This window comes from Phymastichus coffea, unplaced genomic scaffold, assembly GCF_024137745.1.
Source record: "Phymastichus coffea isolate CEN01 unplaced genomic scaffold, Cenicafe_Pcof_1.1 PCOF00001, whole genome shotgun sequence".
In the NCBI taxonomy this organism is placed as follows: Eukaryota; Metazoa; Arthropoda; class Insecta; order Hymenoptera; family Eulophidae; genus Phymastichus; species Phymastichus coffea.
The window spans coordinates 17,250,262-17,268,550 of NW_026706812.1; the positions used below are offsets into that span (position 1 = coordinate 17,250,262).

General features: G+C 32.5%; 2 long non-coding RNA genes across 2 annotated transcripts; both read left to right on the forward strand.

Annotated features, from left to right (window-relative positions):
• The first annotated feature begins 2,484 nt into the window (after window positions 1-2,484).
• On the forward strand, window positions 2,485-4,375 carry LOC131675229 (uncharacterized). Its single transcript, XR_009303020.1, has 5 exons — window positions 2,485-2,638; window positions 2,715-2,872; window positions 2,957-3,140; window positions 3,220-3,650; window positions 3,726-4,375. It is a non-coding gene; the product is annotated as an uncharacterized LOC131675229 (long non-coding RNA).
• Window positions 4,376-8,084: 3,709 nt separating this feature from the next.
• On the forward strand, window positions 8,085-9,977 carry LOC131675232 (uncharacterized). The gene is made up of 6 exons (XR_009303021.1): window positions 8,085-8,239; window positions 8,324-8,460; window positions 8,548-8,725; window positions 8,810-9,074; window positions 9,176-9,239; window positions 9,315-9,977. It is a non-coding gene; the product is annotated as an uncharacterized LOC131675232 (long non-coding RNA).
• Window positions 9,978-18,289: the final 8,312 nt, after the last annotated feature.

Genomic DNA, 18,289 nt, shown 5'->3' on the forward strand with positions numbered 1-18,289 from the left:
CCAAATATTTACGGTGAAGCGATGTTGAAAGCTAGTTGAAAGATTCCATTAACAAAATTATTTTGTTCAAGTTGGAGCAGAGAAAATTATCTCTTTTAACCTTTAGAGGACGGGGACTTGGAATTTTTAATGCTCAGTATTTTCTATAAAAAACGCACATGTGTATCAAATATCGGAGAATACTCATATATGAAGTGGTGATCGATGGTCGAGCCACTATAGTGATTTTCCCGTCCTCAGTGGTGATGTTAATTTTGAATTTGTTATCTTAGGTCAATTTACTATATTTCTTTGTTTGAATTATTTTAGTATTTTAGTTTAAGCTCGTGGTTGTGTTTAATTTAAGTTCCTCAGTTGTTTTCTTCAAACTTTAAATAAAATATAAGTCCGTTTAAACCAATCACGACTAATACATACTCTTCCTTACCTCAACAACGATTAACGAAAATGGAAGATTATACTGGACGCTTCAGAACTAAATACCATAAATTTCATGATGATATTGTCATTATAACGATTTTTATACACAAATAAAGTTAACTTTAAATTTTTCTTATACAACACTGGCTGGTCCCGTTAATGGTTTAATGGGTTATAAAGCGATATAGCTTCTCTGATCAAATTAGGATTTTCATAATTCCACATATGTTCATTATGCTAGTTAAATATTCCAAGTCATCCATAAGTGGACTCATCCGTCTATAAAATTCGATCCAAGATACCCTCAACGATTTCAATTTCACTCAATAGCCATCGACTGTAGGCTACGCGTCGTTGAGCATCGCCATCAATTTTAATTATATTTAAATGTGCGTAAACGGAGCACTAACAATATAGCATATGTATATGTGTCTGTGCGTGTGCGTATGAGCGTGCATGTGTTTGGTGAATGTGAGTGCAAATGCGCACGTGTGAAAGTGCGATAATTCAATAAGAGCATCATGTTGTGTTCATTTATTTTCTTCAATTTACCATAGTAATTTGATTTCTTCAATAAAATATAGCAAAAGAAATAATATTTTTAAATATTTAATTATATCAATATTATGGATCCTTATAAATTATTTAATTTAAAAAATAAATATATTTATTTAAGATTTGAATAATTTAATTAAAAATATTGATTTGTGGGATCAAAATGATATGAATTTATATTTTAAATAATTAGCATCAAAATTTACCAAGTTCCTGAACGCGTTTATAATGATAAGGATGTTGTCCGTCGTCTTTCATGATCTGCTGTGCCGAACTGTACGAGCATCTCATGTCAAAATTGTCCCGCATTTCACGGGCAACGTTGCGCAAGCTGTTGGTTGGGTCTTGGTCAAAAGCTTCGACTACCGGATCGTGAAGTGCATCGCGTAGCTCTCTTGCACGTCCACCGTCAGGATTTCGCACGGTCATCCTGTTTGTCTCGCGTAACCTCCGTTCCGTCGCCGCAATAGTTTTAGGTGTGGGCATATTCTCTCATAGCTTTTGAGTGTAATTTTGGTGTTCTTTAATTTCATCATGTTGGATGATTCCTAGCAGAAATAAATGTTACTTCAACGATTAAGATGCTCAAAACAGACAGACTCTTCTGTCATAGTGAAAAAAATTACATCAATCATGCAATGGAGAAAAGTGTTTTTTCTTCTAATAAAAAAAAACGACGAAATCAAGTCAAAATTTTTTTTTCCATGGTTATTTTCATAATGACAATGATACATCTTCCGATCAAAAACATACAAACTTTCATACCACTACATATGTTGATTAATAATTTTAAGATAGTTTCACAAAAATACATAAATTTCACATGAGATATCCTTAGGAGATTTATCCATTCGTTAAATTAAATCATAATAGTATCGTATATCAATGGAAAATATTGAGCTTTGACCATCTGCCCGGTCTATCATTTCATGTGGATGAACAAATTATTATTAAAATGTGGCGAACATTAAATAAAGGAATAAAATGGAGTCAAAATATTATTTACATCAGTATTTAAGAATAAATTGAAATCCCTATGCATTCTAAGAGCAATATCAACAACGTTGTCCGGATAATATGGCAGGACGGTTGCAGATAGAATTACGAGTATATATTTCTGTACATCAGTGTTTTAATGCCATTGGATGAAAAAGTAATCATACAGTCGAATCAACTGGAAACATCATCTTATTACTGTCGTTTACTTATGCGTTTATTCATTTGTATTATTACATTTAATTGCTCTCTGTAGTCTAAGTAAACATAAATGTTAATAAATATATTCCAATATATAGATAGATTTACAGGTATAACTGACTATACAAATTCATCAACGAAATAAACAATATTTTCATTTTTAGTAGGCTTACAACGCATTTTGTAGTTGAAACTCATATCATTGATCGGATGTATACATCGAAATCTTGTTTAGCGGGTCGTATATATTTAAACTTCTTAAGCCCTATTATAATTCGAAATCGTACATCTTACAGTTATGCTGCGGCTCTACCTGCCAAATCTACCTCATTCTCGTTCCATTTGCGTGGCAATGCTGTCGTGTGTCAAGCATTAACTTAGTTAATAATTTACTATCATTTTTAAATGAGAAAAAAATACTTCAATCCTAGCGATATAGGATTTGCCAAGATTCTTCTAGCTAAAAGTATCTAAAACGATTTGTGAAATTCATGTCGCGCTAATAACATCACATTCTAATTTTATATAACTTTTCCATTTAGGATTAAAATTATTATCTCAAATTAATCCGTTATAATAGTTCATTCTGTATATGCAAAGCGAAATTATGACGCAACCTACGTTTAGCTGTTATGAGTGTGACAAAGATGGGTGCGAAGTACCAGACATACAAATGTCAATTTGCAATACTACAATTAATGTAAGTAGAAGCTCTCAATCCTTTGATTCACTAATATTTGTATCTGAAATTTGCAAATACATAACAAATGTTTCGAAATTTCAGTGCTGGAAGTCTTTGCTACGAGAATATAAAAACAATACGCTATATTCTCGTGGATGCGTTGCTACGCTGGAAGATAACCAACGTATTTGTAGTAACGTAACGCAAGCAAATGATACCGAAAGCGTTTACAGTTGTTGTGCAGAAGAATTCTGCAACACCGAAAATCTTCCTGTAATGGAACCATGTAAACATTGATTTTTTCATTTTTTAAAACTAATACTATACTATAGCTGATAATAATTGAATAACTGTTATTTGATCAGTGTTCGATGAAGTGATAGCTGCCACGGGGAACATTTGGGTATTTTATGCATTTACAACAATAGTCCTTATATTGTGGTTATGCATCATCGCCGGTCTTATAAGAATATGCATTTTGAGTCACCGCCACAGGAATATACGCAGGCAGCGAAGAGCTGTAGAAGTGATAGCGATGGGAGATATGCCGCTAATGAACGGTCGCGCCCATGTCATCCCTTAGAGGGAGCTTGATATTGTCATTTCGCTATCGCTGCGAACTGTCAACGACAGAATAGCTCAGCTAACATAATTTACATTAGTAACGTTCGTTCGTCGACTGAAAACACCTTATTTTCATTTATGATTAATTTTCGATAAGATTCTTTCCAGGAATTCCAGAACGATGAAAGTTTGGCGAGCAGTTCGGGATCAGGTAATCCCGTACTGAAACAAGGTATTTCTGACGAAGCATGTATCATTCATTATTCATTAATTTTATCAATTCAATAAATTAATAATGTACTTTCAGCTTTGACGATAACATTTAGTATTTATAGACTTATTGACAAGCTGAAATCTGCAGCTTGAACTTCTTATTCTGGAAAATATGTCGCATGTGCTTTGAAGACGTTGATTCAAAATATAACATCTTCTAAGCGGCTCGCAATTGACGAACGAGGATAATTGATTGCCTATAATCGCCGGTCTGGAATTCCCGATCATTGGCACACGGATCCGATATGTTGGAAAAGACAATCTTATTGTAGCATTCCAATTTCCAACTTTTGACTTTTCAGAAAATGAATTCATTGGGGTTTCTAATTTAAGTCCCTCGGCAAACGAACACTTCAGTGCACTAGCCGATCCAACAAGTTAAGAAGACGCTTTTGATACTTTCACAGAATTAATCATTTACTTTGATTTAATGATGATTTCATTCGAAAAACATTTTTACGAAAATTATTTTTGACTTGAAACGATTTTTGTATAAGATTAACAATGAATGTTTTTTCGATTAACTGGTATGTTACAACATATCTACAATTTAAATGTTGTAAAACCGAAGTACATATTCCAATTTATTATTTGAACTATCATTGTCGTCTAAATAATGTAGAATATTTTGTAGAAATCTGGAAATAATAAAGCTTTTATTGTTAAATATAAGAATCTAACTCGTAGATTCATTCACTAATTATCAAAATCTCATTAATTACACATTGCGACTTGTATAAATCTTTGCGTTAGGTGATCTATTTTATAATTCATTTCGATAAGGGTTTGATTACCTATAATTGTAAATTAACGTTAATTTCAATATTAATTTTTTGAATTTAAAGTGATTATAATTATATAATTATATAAATTTTGAACTTTACCAAATTTTATTTGTTATTTTCTTTTTTTAATTTAGTTTGCAAAGCGCGAATTTAGTCACGATGTTTCTTAAACACGTTTTCAACTATATTACCTAAATTACCGTTGTTACGCGTCGCAATAAGTAATTTATACCTTGAAGGAAATTTATGTCAATATATATCTCAGTTCATTTGATCCATCTTTTGATTTTCGCTTCAATCTGAATGATTCAGTTTGATTCATAGTTTAACACGAACAAATAAATTATCGTTAAAACTTGCCGATCTTCAAAAATAGGCATAAAACATATTCAAAATATTAATTTTATCATTGTTTAAAAATAAGCTGAAATCTTCGTATATTTATAAATTGATATCAACGACATGGTCTAGATAATTTTTTGAACGGTTGCAGATGAGATTATAAATTTTGTCGTGCTATACTGGATGGGAAAATAATTCTGTTCTGCTGGTAACATCATCCTTGCATGATAGCAAAAAAAGTTTTAAGATTATCGATGCAGTGGACGACAATCTATTGTAAACAAACGACCAATTTTATTTATCCAATTGATTATATCACATAAAATAGAAAATTACTGTTTGAATCGATGTTTGAAAGCTTGATCGCAAGTTTTCAATTATGTATTATGTAAATGTCAAATGCTTAGTAATTTAAGATAATAATTCTTGTTTACTAGATCAAGAATATTCTACCTCTTATTTTCGATGAAATTCCTGAGTAATACCAGCTTTTAATTGCACAATGAATCTGTAATAATGAAAATGATTAGTTTATAGAAGCGCAAATAGAATTAATAATGTAGAGGATTTCTGTATTCAAAAAATCCTTTTTGCCGCGATAATAATATAGCTTACAACTTTGTATAAAATTATCATGAAAAATAAAACGCGGAATTGAACCATTACATTTTGAATAGAATGACCACCAACATTCAAATGTTAAAGATCTAATTTGTATTGAAAAAACTTAAACGTATATAAATGTAAAAAGCATAAGTAAACATGTCGAATCTATCTTGTTCAGCGCATCAGTGAACATAGAGGCAGAAATCGAATGACTTGACTTATACTATATGACAATTTGACTACAGAGCCCATCGCGCAAAGACATGCTAATTAAGTATGTAATAGGGATCACGAGTCCTTAACCCCAATATTATCTGCGATCACCTGTACAGAATATACTATTTAATCTTTCAACATTGCATACTTTCATTAGTCAGTAAAGGAGATGAGCCTTTACAAAATATCTAATGTATGATAAGCTTAACAGAAATTAACGATACAAGAGCATTTTTTATTCTAACACATGATCTAGCACTTCAACTTTCTTATTTTTGCACATAACTGTTATAAACATGATAGTCTGACACGTGTGACTTGTTTGTAATAGTGGGATAACCTCAGCTAACATAAAATAAAATGCTGCCTAACAAAATTCTCCAGCGGCGTTATTTTCTCTACCAAAATACTCTCTCTAGCAATAACATTATACATTAAATAATATTTGGTTGACCGGCGACCGATCTAGATGCGGAGTATCAAAGTGACCAAACTAATTATCGTAATACTATAAAGTACCGTTGTCAATAATAACAATGATCTTATCATAGGAAAAGCCAGTCATAAGACGAGAAATCTCATTCTGTTTGATACGAAATCAGTAGTTCTAAGTTTATTTAGTCGTTTTTACACAAAGCTAAATTCCCGTTTGGGTTAACGTGTACAACAATATAATTAACTGAGACACATTAAGTTTTTATATCTATCTTCGTGAACTCGTGCAATTATTTTGAGTATTTTTCATGACTTTTTGCTCGGATTTACTTCTATTATACATATGTGTGTGTGTGTGTGTGTGTGTGTGTGTGTGTGTGTGTGTGTGTGTGTGTGTGTGTGTGTGTGTGTGTGTGTGTGTGTGTGTGTGTGTGTGTGTGTGTGTGTGTGTGTGTGTGTGTGTGTGTGTGTGTGTGTGTGTGTGTGTGTGTGTGTGTGTGTGTGTGTGTGTGTGTGTGTGTGTGTGTGTGTGTGTGTGTGTGTGTGTGTGTGTGTGTGTGTGTGTGTGTGTGTGTGTGTGTGTGTGTGTGTGTGTGTGTGTGTGTGTGTGTGTGTGTGTGTGTGTGTGTGTGTGTGTGTGTGTGTGTGTGTGTGTGTGTGTGTGTGTGTGTGTGTGTGTGTGTGTGTGTGTGTGTGTGTGTGTGTGTGTGTGTGTGTGTGTGTGTGTGTGTGTGTGTGTGTGTGTGTGTGTGTGTGTGTGTGTGTGTGTGTGTGTGTGTGTGTGTGTGTGTGTGTGTGTGTGTGTGTGTGTGTGTGTGTGTGTGTGTGTGTGTGTGTGTGTGTGTGTGTGTGTGTGTGTGTGTGTGTGTGTGTGTGTGTGTGTGTGTGTGTGTGTGTGTGTGTGTGTGTGTGTGTGTGTGTGTGTGTGTGTGTGTGTGTGTGTGTGTGTGTGTGTGTGTGTGTGTGTGTGTGTGTGTGTGTGTGTGTGTGTGTGTGTGTGTGTGTGTGTGTGTGTGTGTGTGTGTGTGTGTGTGTGTGTGTGTGGAACCAATTATATGATTTTAGAATTGTTGTAATTATCGACATTACACATTGTTTTGATTGATATTCGGCAGTTGATATCGATTTTGTCAAGATACACAGAAACTGGTCATAATCGCTACAGACTGAATATTCAAGAGATATTTTCGAACTATGAGTTTAATTTAGGAAAAGGCTACTGCGAAAGTGGCGATGAAAAGCATTTTGTAAAATCAACTTATCAGATATCAATATTTTTCAAGCTTTAAGGCCTGTGATATTTCTCAAAAAGGAAATGAGTTCCTTGAAAATTATTTTTGATGTTGCCGTTTGAAGCACCAATATCCACGTTTTTATCAATATTATCTTATCATTGAAAACAATTCAAATTAGAGGTACATAAGGCTTTTTCTACAAGTGAAAGATAGTATAAAGTAGAAAGCCACGTAGACATAGTTGAATATTATATTTCTTATCAAGTTTTTTTCAGTTTTCATATATTTAAAAAATTAGATTTTTCGGAAGTATAACCATTAAACATTTTATAATGACCTAATAATTTCTCAAACTTTTATGAATTGCTTAATGTAGAAAGATATACAATGATAGTCACATTATGTTAAAGTAAATGTTATATTTAAGGTTTTATTTATATTAGATTTACGAAGTTTTCCTAAAATTGTATTACAGAATTTTACTTATATTTATCAGCGATATTATGCTTATTTGACCTCAGTCTTAATAATTGTATAATGAATGTTAATAAATGTATAACTAAATAACATGTATTTACAGATACGGCTGACAATACAAATTATTAAACGGGATAAACAAAATTTTCAGTAGGCTCCCAAAAGACTTTAATTCCAATCGAAACTTAAGTATATTATCCGTGAGATGTAATATATCCAAAGTTCATTTAGTGGATAGTATATAAGCTTGTTAAATCCTTCTATAATCCAGAAACATACAACTTGTAGTCAAGTTACTGTTCATTCTAACAAATCTATCTCATTCTCGTTCAATCTACGTATCAGTGCTGTCACTGGCCCGATATTAGTATAGTGAATAGTTTGTTGTAATTTTCGACTGAGATATTGACATTAGCAGTCACAGAATTTGTGAAGGTTCTTCTAGCTTAAAAGTATCTACAACACTTTGTTAAATTCATGAATATCACCGCATTAGCAATATCATGTTCTAATGTTAAATGTACTGTTTGATTTAGGATTGAAATTAGAATCTCTCTGTGTACGCAGAAGAAAAATCACGATGCAAAATACGTATCATTATTGTTATCTGTGTGAAGGTGATTCGTGCACGAAACCACTAACGCATTTGCCATATTGCAATACTACATTTAATGTAAGTAAAAGTTCTCAATCAACTCATATCTCAAATCACTTATATCTCGAATTTGAAAACTTACAACAAATTCTTGCGAAATTACAGTGCTTCAAATCAGCCATAAAGAAAATTGAGGACACAGTTAATTTTTCGCGCGGATGCATCACTTCATTACAAGTAAACGACCAAATTTGTGGTAACGCAACACATCTGAATGATGATTATGAATGCTGTCTAGGAGATTTTTGTAACGACGCCCACTTTGCTAATCAAAATGAGCCTGGTAAGCATCGATTACATTCATTAAAAATTGCTTACTATGCCATAACTGATAATAATTGAATTATTTTTATTTGATCAACGATAGCTGGAGTGAATTATTTCGGTTTGCTGTATATACTAACTTATTTCGTGTTAATATCAGCCGTAGTAGCTTTTGCAGTAGTTATCTCAACTCTTATTAAAGTTTATCAATTTGAGAAATTGCTGACTACACCAAAGGAGCATATTGAAATACAAGAGATCGATTCAGACAACCGTGCAGCCGGCAGAAGCAGCGAATAATTACATTAACCTTTCCGAAATCACTCCAGTCATCAACAGCATATCATTCAGCAACTCAATTTCACAAGGTAGTAATAAGGTCCTTTATATTAATCATGTTATGGTTCCTTTATCAATTGAAAACCCTTTATTTTCATTTATAATTAATTTTCAATGAGATTCTTTGCAGAAATGCCACAACAATCAAAATTTAGCTAGCGGTTCGGGATCAGGTAATCCCGTACTGAAAAAAGGTACTTCTGACAAAGCATGTATCATTCATTATTCATCAATTTTATCAGTTCGATGAATTAAATATATACTTTCAGCTTTGACGATAATACATGGTAGTACACACTTATTGACAAGCTGAAATATACAGCTTGAACATCATATTCTGGAAAATATGTCACATGTGCTTTGAAGACGTCGATTCCAAATATAACTCCATATTTTAAGTGGTTTGCTATTGACGAACGAGGGCCGACAACCGAGGAGACAGCTAATTGATTGCTTATAATCGTGGAACTGGAATTCCCGATTATTGGCACACGAATCCGATATGTTAGAAAAGACAATCTTATTGAAGCATTCCAATTTTTAACTCGGATGACGTTTGACTTTTCAGATAACAAATTCATTGGAATTTCTAATTCCAACTCCTTGGCAAGCGAACGCATTAATGCGACGCTCGATTCGACAAGTTACTAAGACGTTTTGATACCTTCAAAGAATTATTTCTTTACTTTAACTTAATGATGATTTCGTTCGAAAAACTTTCTTACAAAAATTATTTTGGCTTTTTAAAAGACGCATTTCTTTTACTATTAATATATTTTCGATTAACTGGTATGTTACATATACCTACAATTTGAATAGTAAAGCTAAAATGCACATTATAACTTATTATTTAAACTATCATTGTCGTCTGAATGATATGCTGTAGAAATCTGGAAACAATAAAGTTTTTATTGTTAAATGTGAGAATCTAATTCGTAGGTACATTCACTAATTATCATAATCTCATTGATTACACGTTGTGACTTGCATAAATCTTTACGTTAAATGATCTATTTTTAAATTTATTTCAATAAGGTTGAGATTACTCACAATTTTGAGTTAATATTGAATACAATATTAATTTATGTAAATTCAAAGTGATTATTATTATGTAATCAAGTAGATTATGAATTTTATGAATGTTCACTTGTTAGTTTTTTCCTAATCTAGTTTGTTTAGCGCAAATTCAATCTCGAATGATTTTTAAACACGTTTTCAACTATATTATAAGTAATTTGTACCTTCAAGGAAATTGACGTCAATATATATCCATTCAGTTCATTTGATCAGTCGTTGATTTCCGTCAAAAATAAAGTCGGGTATTATCAGCAAAAACAAGACGAATGTATAGTCAAGATCAAGAGCGGCACTAGTAAGTCGTATATGTTACGCTGAAACAGCAGCAGCGCGCCATACTATTCGACAAGCAACTCCATCCTCTGGCATGAATTTGCCGCTATAATATTATAGTTGATCGATAACAAATAACAACTTCAATGTGAATGATTCGGTTTGGTTTATAAGTTGGTGTCCCGAAAATTGAATAAGAAATAAAACATATTTAAAATATTACTTATATCAGTGTTTGAGAAAAAACCAAAATCCTTGTACATTCGTAAAACGATATTAACGATATTGGATAATTTAGGTGAACGGTTGCAGATGGAATTATAAATTTCCATGTATAAGTTTTGTCCCTTTCAACAAACGTAATTTAATTTTAGAAAGAATTACTAATGAACGCAAACCACACTTTTATTTTATTTAAAACGATTAGAAATTCCACGATGTTTCCAACCACTGTTTACAAGTGAAAAGGGCCTGGCGGTGAATCGCCTCGAATTTTAAAATAGTTTGATTCCATTACGAAAACATCCAGTTCCATAGCAACATTCACATATTATTTATAATTTTTGCTTCGTCTCCGCGGAAACAAACGTTGATTGATTAAACAACTGATTTATTTATTTTAATGGATCTTTTCTTTACATAATATAATTATGAATTAGCAATAACATGATTTGTAATATCCTTCGTACCTATGAAATTACCTTAATTTTATACTTAAACATATACTAAACATGACTGTATCAATGAATTAGAAGTATTCAATTGTTTCGCCTTCTCGTTTTATCAAACTTTCCGCAAGAATCTAATTTAAAACTACAGTAATTTTATGTCTTTTACCAATCGAATGGTGAAAAGCCTACCACGGATGAATTTCAGTAGGCTTTAAGTTTTGTGTTAAGAATGTGTATTAAAATGGTGTAAAGATATTTTTATTGTTATTTATAGCTGAAGAGAAGCGTATAAAAAACGCTCGAATCGTCCAAATAAAATGGATAATAATGACTACTCGTGGGGAGTTATAATAATTTTTGACAAGATTAATATTTCCTTGAACGAGTTATAGATTTCATAAGACAAAGTATTTATATATTATCAAACAGAGAGGACAATCATGCAGTTCGAGAACTACGACTTTGCCGCATGCTCATCGAAGAAAATACATGCCCTCAAATTCGTGCTTTACACACATTGTCTTAAAGACCACCGTACGTAATGTGTTCGCCTTATGTGCCTTTTCACCTCGCTTCGCTTGGATAAACCACACGCGAATCTACTTTCCCACACTAGTTAGATAATACACTATATTACGTGTTCAAGTCAGCATTCCGGTTTCTGTTCCAAATTTAATTACTCTAATTCTTTTATTTAACTCTAGTAATATTCAAATTATTAGACTTTTTATCCAACAATTTTTAGGAATATTACCTTTTGCAATTATTACCAGATCTATCTCTTTCAAATATGATTGATCCTCTTACCATTTTTTACGTATCTAACATTGAACAGTACTCACGTAGCCATCGAGTTCAAAATCTATTCGCATACGTTTGCGCTAATGTTCTTTTTTTTAACTCTAAACTAATAAACGTATAATAAGATGAATTAATTTATTCAGAAGTCGAGTTAATAAGTGCAATTTGCATTGAGAGCCTTAAGGTCAGTAGAAATTATTAAAATAGCCTGTACGTATGACTATTACAGAGGTAAAAGGGAAACATATATTTAGGAGTTAAGGAAAAAAAGAGGATAAAAGTACATTTGTCTAAAATGTATAAGTTGGCAATCAGGGAGAGCGACAGTAGCGCCACCATTATATGTTTTTTCTTACATATGGCATGCATGCTAGCTGCGAGTTGAGTCGAGCCTATGATTTCGTGTCGGTCGGAGCACTGCCGGTCCTCTCTACGATTGAGTACAAAGAGTGGTCTCTATATATATATATGTAAATACATATATCTTTTCTCTGTCATCCATAAGTGTATTCCACCAACCTCACAATCAATAAAGTTCTTACATTAACCGCATCCGTCTGCCATTTCCTTGGTTCTATCTTTTTGCGAAGGTAAACCAAATAACCGATTATTCTTAAAAGAAATAAGCATTAATGGCTTTGAATTCACACAATTTAGTCGATTTCCGTAAAACGAGTTCTCCACATTTCTTTACGAGGTATTCACGAATGTGGCCAATAATGCACTTTGCATTTATTGTTAACCTTTACTAGGCTCTCCCATGTCCTAAACTCCAGGTGAATTGAATTTTTATTTTTGTATATTTTTCACTGCTGCGAATTTAATAATTTTTTAATTGTCCATTGATTTCATGGTTTCTGACAGTTCATGATTTGCAAGCGTCAATTTTTTCGCGCCATAAGATTGGTTCGATTATCTTAGTAAATAATTGAGGGGGTGCCAATCAAAATTGATGTTCTACGAATCGCATATTCCCATCGTTTTTCTACTTTTTTTCCAACTGCCACTAAGATCCGTCTAAAATAATCATGACTGCAATAAGTAAATGGTCTTAGTTCATAACCTAATCTTACTTTAGATAATACAGCCATTCAAGGTTTATAAGCCGTTTAATTTAAATTGTGACAATAAAGCTGAGAGACCAAATTTTCAAATCCCTCTTGAGTGAAGGTATTATATAGTTAAGCGGTAATAATTAGCTACCAAATATAAGGTAGTTAGTTGGAAATGGACAACTCAGCAAAAGACTAAACAGATGACGATAACGATATACACTTCAAATATCGTCTAAATACTAGAATGAAAATTAAAGTTTGCTTAATATGTGAATAAATATATGACATATTGGACCTTAAGAAATCAAAGACTATAGTAACATTGAGTGTGTTTAGACTATATAGCCAGAATAATAAAAGCGAAGATATATTCTAATGTAGGGGTGTGTTAGGTAAATAAGTGAACCGAGGAAAAACTTAACCGGATTTTTAATGAATAATTTAAAATATAATCGCAAATAGCCGGCATAAAAGACTGCAGATCTGAGAAAGAAATAAAATCATTTCACAATGATGATTTCACAAACAAATAAGGGTAAAATATTACAGCTGTGACGGTGGCATTTATTCCAATAGTTGTCCTCAGCTATCACAAGTTGGCAGCACTCAACAGCAGACGCTGGTCAGTGATGAGAATCCGTTGAGGCTACAAAAAATTTCATTTTCATGAAGTTGTATCTCATCTATATCGTTTATACAACTATGCCCAAGGTATACAGTCTCCATGGTCGGCAGTCAGCCATTGTATTTCTCGTTCCGGTTCCAATGTTTGTTTATATTTTCAAAATTCGTTCGGCTTTCTAAGTCACGTTTGGCATTTCAAATAGTAATAGGTACGTAATTTTTATAGTGCGACTGAAAAATCGTTATTAGAGGAACTAGCAAGTTTTTATATTTTCGCCTACTTCCCCACCTACATTATTATTATTGTTGAGAACGTTTTGTCGTATATTATGAATCCTATTCCTGACTCTCGCGATCATGTCAGCGTCAGGTATAAATGTTTCTACTTTTTTATTACAATTTCTTAACGCGAGTATTTCTTTAATCATTAAAACTGAACGCGTCGAAGCCAAACTTAATTTATTTCTCCATTTGTTTCTTATGTACTTGTCTTTGGACCAAATACGTTCTGGTTGTGCGTTACTGTGAGGAGTACACTGAGCGCAAAATCAGCTAGTTCTGTATATGGGCAAAACCCAAGTTCTTCCTGAATGTTATATGAATGGCGCTGAATTCAAATTTGGCCACAGAATTGATCTAGCACGTCAGGTTTTTGAGATATCCTAACCTAAAAGTCCAAAAATCGGCGTTTTAGTCTATATTTAAGGTTACGTAGCATCGCCATATTCTTTGTTCACAAAAAACTACAGACGGTATCTTAAAGAAGAAGTCTTGCCCTTTCAAATGCCGTTGAGTTTACTCAAATAGCTAATTTTTTCTTTGAGATACTTAATTTTCAACTGTACCATTTCCATGAATTCTCTTCCTCTTAAAATCTATAGGATTCTTAATATTTCGTTGTCGAACTTTGATACTTATGTCGTCTTTTTAGTTTCAACTTATTTTTCAAGTGTCCTTTACAACAATACAATTGTTGCGGCCGAAAACTAGTAGATATCAAGTTTCGTCATCCGAAAATATCCACCCCTGTGTATCTTGAAAGGGGTGAAAAAGGGGTGAAAAACGATCTAAAAGTATTTTCATTTGTAAGTTTCCACGTATTTTAGTACAGTTTCTTTTAACTCTTAACTTGTACACCTCATTTTGACCACGTAACTGCTCGGTGGGATAAATCTACCCCAGCCCGAAAAATATCGAATAAATCAGAGAATTTTAGATATTTTGCTATGAAAATTTTTTCTAGTATATTTCAAACCTTTTACTACAAAAAAAATATTCAGGTTAACAGTTTTTAATGTTACACACACTGAAAAAAATTGTTGAAAAAAAAAAAAAATTTTAGTTATTGTTAAAAATTGTCTGGGGTAAATTACCCCACATAGCAGTTAAGAGGTAAGTAAGTTCATGAAGATAAGAAAATAATGTAAGCCAAGTTTCGGTAACCGAATCCACCCCTAATTTGCACTTTCACTCCCTTTTCACTCCCTATGAGATACTTAGGTATATAAAGGTGGAAAGGAAATCACCCTTAATTAATCTTGATTGTTTTGATATTGTAGATGGCTTTGCACCTGATGAGTTGCACATTTTTCCCTTAGGTGTTGGACCACAATTCATGCACTTGTGGTTTGATGAGCGTAAGAAAGCCTACTTAATAAATAAAAATATGATGCAAGACATGAACGAAATTTTGCAAAAAATTACGAGTTCCCGAACAAATAGAATGAGTCTGAAGTTTGGATCGTTCACAGTGAACGAAAATTTCAAAATTTCATGTTTCAATTTTCAATATGACATATTGATTCTCAGCAATACTATATTTATATGAACAATGATTTAACATTAAAATTTAATTACAACCCCTATAAACTACCCTTACAGTAACTGGTGTAATGAATGTTAAATAACGTTGACACTTGTTATTACCAATAAATGAGAGACAGCATAATGCTTTTCCGTCAAAGTATAATTGTAAGGAAAATGCGAGAACATTTTTCCGGTCGGCGCCCTCGTGAACTACCCCTACAGCCCGTCAAACAACCACTAAACGTAGAATTTAATCGTTTTTTTGTTGAAACATCGAACCACTAAGACATATAATGTTGAACAATGGGTTATTGCGTATGTATTGCTCCTAGGAAAGGGCTCAGAAAATATTTCCGGTCGGCGCCCTCGCGAACTACCCCTACAACCAGTCAAACAACCAATAAACGTAGAATTTAATCGTTTTTTTGTTGAAACAACGAACCACCAAGACATGTAATGTTGAGAAATGGTTTTTTATATAATTATTGCTCTAAGGAAACAGCTCGAAAAATATCTCCGGTCGGCGCCCTCGCGAACTACCCCTACAGCCCGTCAAACAACCACTAAACGTAGAATTTAATCGTTTTTTTGTTGAAACATCGAACCACCAAGACATATAATGTTGAGAAATAGTTTTTTATATAATTATTGCTTCTATGAAAGGACTTGAAAAATAGCTCCGGTCGGCGCCCTCGCGAACCACTCCTCAAGCCAATCAAACGACTGCTCAACGCTGATTTTCATTATTTTTATGTTTTAATTTATAATTATTAGGAAAAAAAATGCCGAGTGACTCATTACGTAAGGTTTCCAATAAGAAGTCCTTGCCTTTATGGAGCGTACGTAAATTTTATAATAAGATAATGTATTTTTTATAGTATTTTTGTTAATATCATAATATATCATTTTAACTGCTAAATTATTATTATTGTAGAATAAGAATGTAAAATGGATTTTGGTTGGTAGAGAGATTGTAGTTTACAAATAAGTACTTTGTAAATTTGATTCACAAAAATTACAATTTTATTGATATTATAAAAATTATTGATAATTGTGCATTAAAGAAAGTTGAGATTTAATGTCATTTTCGATATGGAATTATTATCTGTAAAACAAAAGAAATGAAATATATTATTTATAATAAGTATAATGAATACAAACCTGCGATTATTCCGTAACGCTCCATTAATAAAAAATCAGACAAAAAACATTAAATATCCTCAGAATTGTTTATTTCAAATGACTAAAGGTATGGTTCTTTAGGAGAACGACAGAGGAAACCCACCAAGTTTAATGCATATAAATCTTATAATGAAAGAATTACATACACAAATGTTAGAAATATAACAACAAGAATTCCCATTCGAATATGGTAACTTAAAGTTATTATACATGACAATGAAAGAAACGCAATATTAAAAAGGGAATTTATAAGTATCTGTCATGATGGTTTGTGAAACTATCCACTAGCGAAATCATTTATATTATTTCATGGTAATTTGATCGTACAACAAAAGATAATAAAAGCCTACGTTCAGTGATCATTTAATGAGATGTAGGGGTAAATTGACAAGGAGGAAACTTTTTCAGCCACCTTCTTATTGTAAATCTTATGTAATAAATCATTTGGCATTTTTTTCGTGGTAATTACAAATTAAAACGTAAATATAATAGAATTCATCATTTAGCTGTCGTTTAATTAACTTTAAGGATGGTTCGCGAGGACGCCGACCGGAGATATTTTTCGAGCTCTTTCCTAGAAGCAATACTTACGTAATAACCCATTGTTCAACATTATATGTCTTGGTGGTTCGATGTTTCAACAAAAAAAACGATTAATTTCTGCGTTTGGTGGTTGTTTGACGGGCTGTAGGGGTAGTTCGCGAGGGCGCCGGCCGGACAAATGTTCACGCATTCTCCTTACAATTATACTTTGACGGAAAAGCATTATGCTGCCTCTCATTTATTGGTAATAACAAGTGTCAACGTTATTTAACATTCATTACGCCAGTTACTGTAAGGGTAGTTTATAGGGGTTGTACTTAAATTTTGATGTTAAATCATTGTTCATATCAAGATAGTATTGCTGAGAATCAATATGTCGTATTGAAAATTGAAACTTAAAATTTTGAAATTTTCGTTCACTGTGAACGATCCAAACTTCAGACTTATCAAATAGACCGTTTACGTCGTCCATTAAAAGAAAGAAAACATTGGAAGGGTCGGAAGTATGAAAATTAGTTACTCTTTTACAGCTTACCGATTTTGAAAACAATTTCTGGTTTTAAAAAGTACACGGAACATTGGGAATTACTTGTGAAAGCAATTCATATCATGAAAAGCAATTTTACATCCAGCAATGATTTATTGTAAGCTGATAAATTGCTTCAAAATTTTGTTTGTTTTACTGAAGAGCATTATACTGATAAAGCTATGACATATAGTGTACATCAACTGTTACATATGGTTGATATAATAAACTAGGCCCCACTTTTTGCATACAACGGTTATCCTTTCGAGTTGGGTAACGGAAAAATCGTAGGTACAGTAAAGGTGTGTTACATCAAATATGTCGGAAAATTGAGTACTGTTAAAGCGCAATTATTCTTCAAAAACCTATTTCGGAACGTCACGAAGAATCACCAGTGCTCAAATTTTGTAATTAAATCAAAAATAAATTTAAAGAAAAGTCCGTTAAAGTATTAAAAAATCGATATTTCATAAAATCTTGTTCTACTAATGACAAATGGATAAAGTTACATTTGCTGTCTTCAAAATATATGAATTTATATAATCGTATGTTTATTATAAAGGATCGATGTTTATTCACTTCCAATAATAAAAATTGTAAGTGTTCAAATAACTGTTTCGCTCTAACAAAAAATGGTATTTTTATAAACATTGTCGAGTTTATAGCTGACGAATGGCAAAAAAAAG